This window comes from Hevea brasiliensis, chromosome 12 (genome assembly GCF_030052815.1).
Source record: "Hevea brasiliensis isolate MT/VB/25A 57/8 chromosome 12, ASM3005281v1, whole genome shotgun sequence".
In the NCBI taxonomy this organism is placed as follows: Eukaryota; Viridiplantae; Streptophyta; class Magnoliopsida; order Malpighiales; family Euphorbiaceae; genus Hevea; species Hevea brasiliensis.
In genome coordinates this window covers 4435232-4441570 of record NC_079504.1, presented here as the reverse complement: position 1 = coordinate 4441570, position 6339 = coordinate 4435232, and the positions used below count along the sequence as shown (strand labels likewise).

General features: G+C 31.5%; 1 pseudogene; it reads left to right on the top strand.

Annotated features, from left to right (window-relative positions):
* The first annotated feature begins 3235 nt into the window (after nt 1–3235).
* Nucleotides 3236–4607, top strand: LOC110643618 (alpha-amylase-like; annotated as a pseudogene).
* The last annotated feature ends 1732 nt before the right edge of the window (nt 4608–6339 follow it).

The following is a 6339-nucleotide window of genomic DNA, read 5'->3' as shown; positions in this document are numbered from 1 at the left end:
TCAGTATGCATGTTAAACAATAAGCTTTGGTTTAATTGATACGGTTGCCTCCCAGATGAGTAGATATCCATCCCGGGGCGGGTTGTCATGTTTGCCAATCGATCCGAGTTTCCTGCAAACCTTTTATGAGGTGGTATTTTCTGTTTGGAGTATTTGTTTCTGCAGGGGTTTATACATGATTTTCTATGTCAAAACCTAAGAAAATTCTAGGTTTGTTATATGGATTGCAGAGTAGAGCTAGATTTTTTTTTTTGTTTTGGTACTTGATTGAGAAAAGCCAGGGGCATCAGAAAAAGAAAATCTCCTTATACTTGGAGGGAGGCACAGAGACCCAAGAGGTAGGACAGACTCGCTTGAGGCATAGGAACCTAGTTTCCAGCTCTGCCTACAAATTCATTTACCAAAATTTTGGAGGGCTCTCATAATTTTGAGGACTATTGCTTCAGTTTCCCAGTTGAAATTCTTTTGCTTGCAGTTAGTACTTGATGGAGAACTGGAGATTGTTCATTGCTCGATATCTTCTGGGATTCATAGGGACGACTCTCTGTTTGTATAGGGAGGATAATAGTAACGTAGTTTCTGTCCATCACCTTCGTAATGGACAATCACGATCAGTGATTAAGGGATGTGCATTCACAGCCTATCCCGAAACATAGCATTTAAACATTTTACCAGACTCCATGCATGATAGACTCTTAAATATATCAAAGATCAAGTTAGGGAAGGGTCCAGGCGCTGGTTCTTTCACTTTGTCCTGTCTGTTACGAACCCCACAAACAGTGGGACGACCTTTTCTCTCATAAAAATAGTGTCTTTCTCTGTTTCGTTCTGCAATAGCGTTGCTTTCTCAATTGGTATCAGGCATTGGTTTGGGGAAAATTTTTGTCCAAACCTTATCTATCATAGATAAATAGGTTTTATTATATATTTTTTTATATTTTAAATTTATAGTAAATTAGATTTTAACTTAGTAGGTTAGAGGTGGTCACTCTAAAATTTAGAATAGATTAGAAAACGGTTAAACTTAAATTGAATTGAATAAAATTTGAGTAAATTCAGAATGAAATTATAATTAAATCAATCAAAACTAATCAATTTAACTTAAGTTAAAACCCTTTTTCTTTTAAGAAAGAAAAAATAAAAAATTTAATAATTAAATTTAATTAAAATTAAATTAAATTAAATTAAACTAAATCAAATGACATTGAATTGAAACTGAAATCCTTCAACCTAATCCCAATCCCTCTAACCTTGAAATAAAAACCTCCAGTTCAATTTCGATTTTGAGTGGCCAGCGCTATGGTAGAAAAAATTATATAATAAATTTGTATCTTGGCCATGTGCTTGGGTATTTGAGAGATCAAAGGACATAGGTAGAGTCATTAATGGGTGACAAATAACTTGTCATTAAACTATGCATGGATATTAGAGGAGAGCGACAGGAAAAATTATGAGGTGCATTCAGTGTATATGTATCATTTCGTATAGTTATGTGTGACTCATTTTCTATATTATAAGGAAAATCAACTTTTTAATAAGAAAGAGAGAATTATTTTTTAGTACTCTCAATGTGTCTAATAATTAGCTCGAGAAACGACTGCAATATTTTATTTTATTATAAGGCAAATTAATGATTTACTATTAATTAATTATATTTTTTTTGAATGAAGGAGAACATGAGAGATTTATAATTGTAAAATCACAAATAATAAAAAGGAGGAAGGATATATTTATGTTACCATTAAATTAATGAGAGTCGAACACAAAAAATTTTTCTCTCCTTCATGAATTGAAACTGATTTAACAATTTTTCTCTGGTTCAATCATGAAAATGAAATGTCACGGTTGGAAATTTTGTTTAGTGAGGTCATTTATTTAATTAATAAATTTTAAGTATATATAAATAATTATTTATATATATTATAATTATTAAAATTTTAAATGTAATTAAAATTTAAAATAAATTAATCAATTGTAAATAAAAATAATTTTAAAAAATAAATTTTAATAATGAAAAGATTTTATAATTATTTTAGTATATTAAAAATCAAAATATTAAAATAGTATTTCTCTCCTTTTCTATACTACTTAATAGAATTCAAACATAACATATTTTTATACATATCTCAAATCTTTATATATCATTTAAAATAATAAAACTAAATATGCAGTTACTTGAACTCCTTATATATATATAATTGATGCAATTTTATATTTTTATGAAAATTTATTTAAAACATTTTATATATTAAATATATTTTTAAAAATTTTTTTTATAAAATTAAATGGAGTCAATTCACCAACACAAAAGCAAGTAGGTACGCCACTGATCACGTCTAATACATATGGAAAAAGCTTACCAAAGGTAGAAAATTTCAACGATAGAGTAATTGGCCAGTTTAAATCCAGAACACGACGGAAGAATTAAAGCAATGGCAATTGGGGAAGGAGTGATGGACGCCCATGTCAAAGAAGGATAAGAAAGCCATACAGGTCAATGCAATTCTAGAAGCAATCAATGGCTGTCCATTGTGGATCAAGACGTAAACTATATTTGATTGGACTTAAATGCTAAATAAATAGGACTTTTATATTTATATTTTATATTTATAATGAATTAAATTTAAATAATTTTTTTTCTGGATATGGACCGCAAGATAAGTTTTTTTCCGTTCTGGATATGGCCACTTGCGCAAGAAAGCAAGAGATGATAAAAAACAGTTGAGACATTGATTGTACATGGATGATAAAAGGCTGTTTTGGCTGATCATGGAGTTGCTCATATCTGGCTTCCTCCACCTTCAGCTTCTGATGCGTCAGAAGGTACCTTTGTATTGTTAAGTTAATTCGCTGAGGGTTTGTTTGGTATTGTTTTTAAATTTGTTATTAAAAAAATATTTTTTTAAATAAATTAATTAGAAAATATTTAAAAATATTTAAAATTAAATTTAATAAATTTTAATTATAAAAATATTAAAATAAATAAATATTTTTTTAAAATTATTTTTTTAATAATATTTAAAATAATATATATATTTTTAAAATACAGTTTTGACTCCTCAAGCAATTACTAAAACTGTGCGTTTTGCATTTTAGTGGAACGGTGTGCTTCGTTGATTAGCAAAACGCAGCACTGGGAATATTGAAGTTTGTCAGGTGGTTAGAATAGGGAGAAAACTTCTTTTCTTCTTTGACAGCTGTATGTCTATAAACACCTTTTTTTTCTTTTCATGAGTTCAGTGCATGCGAGAATTGAAATTCATTTTACTTTTCTGTTTCTAAGTTTGCACAACTTTCCAAGTAATTTTTCAGTTTCATCTTCTTGTAATTAGCGTGATCATAATTTGACAGGTCTACTTACGCTGGATTTTAATTTAATGTTCATGAATAGGGTACAAGCCAGGAAGGCTGCATGATCTCACGTCAAAATATGGATCTCAAGATGAATTGAAGTCAGTAATGGCAGCTTTCCATCAGAAAGGAATCAAATGCTTAGCTGACATTGTGATTAACCTTACAAGTGCTGAGAAGCAAGACGAGAGAGGAGCCTGGAGCATTTTTGGGGGTGGAACTACTGATAATCGCCTGGACTGGGACGCATCCTTCTTCTGCAGCAATGATGACACAGGCTATTCCAATTTGCAAAGGAAATCCTGATACCGGAGAGGACTTCGCTAACGTTACTGATATTGACCACCTCAATCCAGGAGTTCAGAAAGAGTTATCAGATTGGATGAATTAGTTGAAGTCTGAAATTGGATTCGATGGATGGAGATGGATCTCGTAAAAGTGTTTTCTCCCAATATTGCCAAAATTTACGTGGAACAAACTAAACCAAATTTCGCAGTTGGCGAATACTGGGATTTCTTTTCTTATGGGCAGGATGGGAAGCCTGTCACTGACTTAAAAGCTCATCGCGGGGCGCTTAGAGACTGGGTTCAAGCTGTTGGCAATGGAGTAACAGCATTTGATTTTGCAACCATAAGGGCTCTTCATGCTGCTGTGCAAGGAGAATTGTGGAGGTTGAACTACACAAGTGGAAAGCCACCGGGATTTATTGGCATATCGCCAGAAAGCGCAGTAAGTTTCATTGACAACCATGACACTTTGTCTCAAAAAGTTTGGCCATTCCCATCAGACAAAGTCATGCTGGGATATGTTTACATCCTTACACATTCTGGCACACTCTCCATAGTAAATTACTTCCGCTTTATCCAACCTGCATTCTCTTTATTTGTCTCAATTTATTGATATAATAGTAGTATAAGAATTATTCTGTATTTTGCAGTTCTACGATCACTTCATTGAATCCGTGCTAAAGGAGCCGATCAGTAAGGTCGCATTGATCAGGAAGACTTATGGGATCAGCGAAACAAGCACCGTGAATATTTTGGCTGCTGAATCTGATTTGTATCATTATGAAGATTGGGCCAAAGCAGGATCTCGGAAATCTTCTTCCGTCCAACTTCAAGCTGGCTACACCTGGACAAGACTATGCTGTGTGGGTAAAAAATTGAAGGGAAAACCATGACAACGTGTGCTTAACAGAATAAATAGTTGACAGCTGAAGGTTGTTTGTGAATAATAACAATAAAGACTTGTTCTTGATTGCGAATAAAGATAAGTCATTTTGCAAATTTTTGTCAAATTTTTAAATTTTCTTGCATTTTCATATCATATGGATTGCATACGCTCATATTTAGGCTTACATTTCATGAAATAAAAATTTTCATTGTCTCTGGAAAGTGAGAACTCCACTTATGCTTTGATTTTGATTAATATATTATTCATATTTATAAAAAATCAAATCAAACTCAATTAAATCAAATTATATTGAATTGAAACTATCCTTCTATCTAATCCCAAAACTATCCTTCTAACTAATCCCAATCCTTCTAACCCTGAAATTGAAACCACTAATTTTGCATTATCAATTTGCCCCTTAAACTTTGTTAGCGATTTTAGATGGGATTTTTATAAAGAATATTTTACTAAAAAGTTAAGTTGAGCTAGCCTCCACGTGAACTTTATTTACAAGGTTAAGAGTTTGAATTTTGGAGTCGTTCTTATTGAGAGGGCTTCACCTGAATATTACTCTCCGCCCAAACATGAAACACCATATAATTAAATAAATTAAAAAAATCCTATAAAGCATACATGATTTTTGTGGTGTCTAACTTGATCAATTTCTATCTAGGCCATGCTCGGGTATTTGAGGGATCCAGGACATAGGCAGGCGTCATGAATGGGTGGCGAATAACTTGTTATTAATCTATGCATGGATATAGAGGCTGCAATAGTTTATTTTCTTGTAAGGCAAATTAATAATTTACTATTAATTAACAAAAGGGAATGAGGAAAAATATTTTTATTTTATTTAAATAAAAGAGAAAGTGAGAAAATTGTAATTGTAAAATGACATATAATTAAAGCGAGAAAGGATATATTTGTATTATCATTAAATTAATGAGAGAGTAGAAGACAGAAAATTATTTTCTCCAGCAGGAATTGAAATTGATTTCACCTCTTGCTCTAGTTCCATCATGAGATGTCAAGTATCATGGCCATATAAATGGGAAAAGCTTACTCGTAAAAAAAAAAAATATGGGAAAAGCTTCCCTAGAGGGATAGAAAATTTCAACAATAGAGAGATTGGCCAGTTCAAATACAGATCAGAATGGAAGAATTTAAGCAATGGCACTGATAAACTCATTTTATGTAGATATTATAGGGTAGTTTTGCATCCATTTTGCCTTTCTAGTTTAGTAATTTTATGCTTTTAATGTTTATTTTAGTTAATTTGTTAATTTTAGTTTCATTATATTTGATTTTCGGAATTTTAATGTTTTTGATAGGTTTTAATAAGGTTTAAAGGCAAAAATGTTCATATAGAAGAAATTCAAAGTGATTTGGAAGCTTAAAGTAGAGTAAAAAGTGAAAAAAATTTGCTTAAAGGAGAAAGAGAGAGAAAAATCAAAAGAGAGAGAAAAGAGGGAATCACGCCATTTTTGGAGGAAGAATACCTGCAGAGTAACGTTTTTCAGCTTCCATTTTCAGAGATTTGGATCTTCTTCTTCTGAGTTCTTTTATTTTCAGTTTTATTTTCATGTCTTCTTACTCTATTTCATATTTTCTACTTGTAAATACAAGCATGAGTGAGTAGATACTTAAGATTTCAGAGTTGGGTGAAATGATTTAAGTTTTATTTGTGGATTTGGTCTAATTTTAACTAGATCTTAGTATATATAAGTTTTGATTCTTATCTTGTGTGCTTATTTACATATTCATTGTTGGTACCCCTTTGGGTTTTGTTCTTAATCTTAGATTGAAGGACCAAGA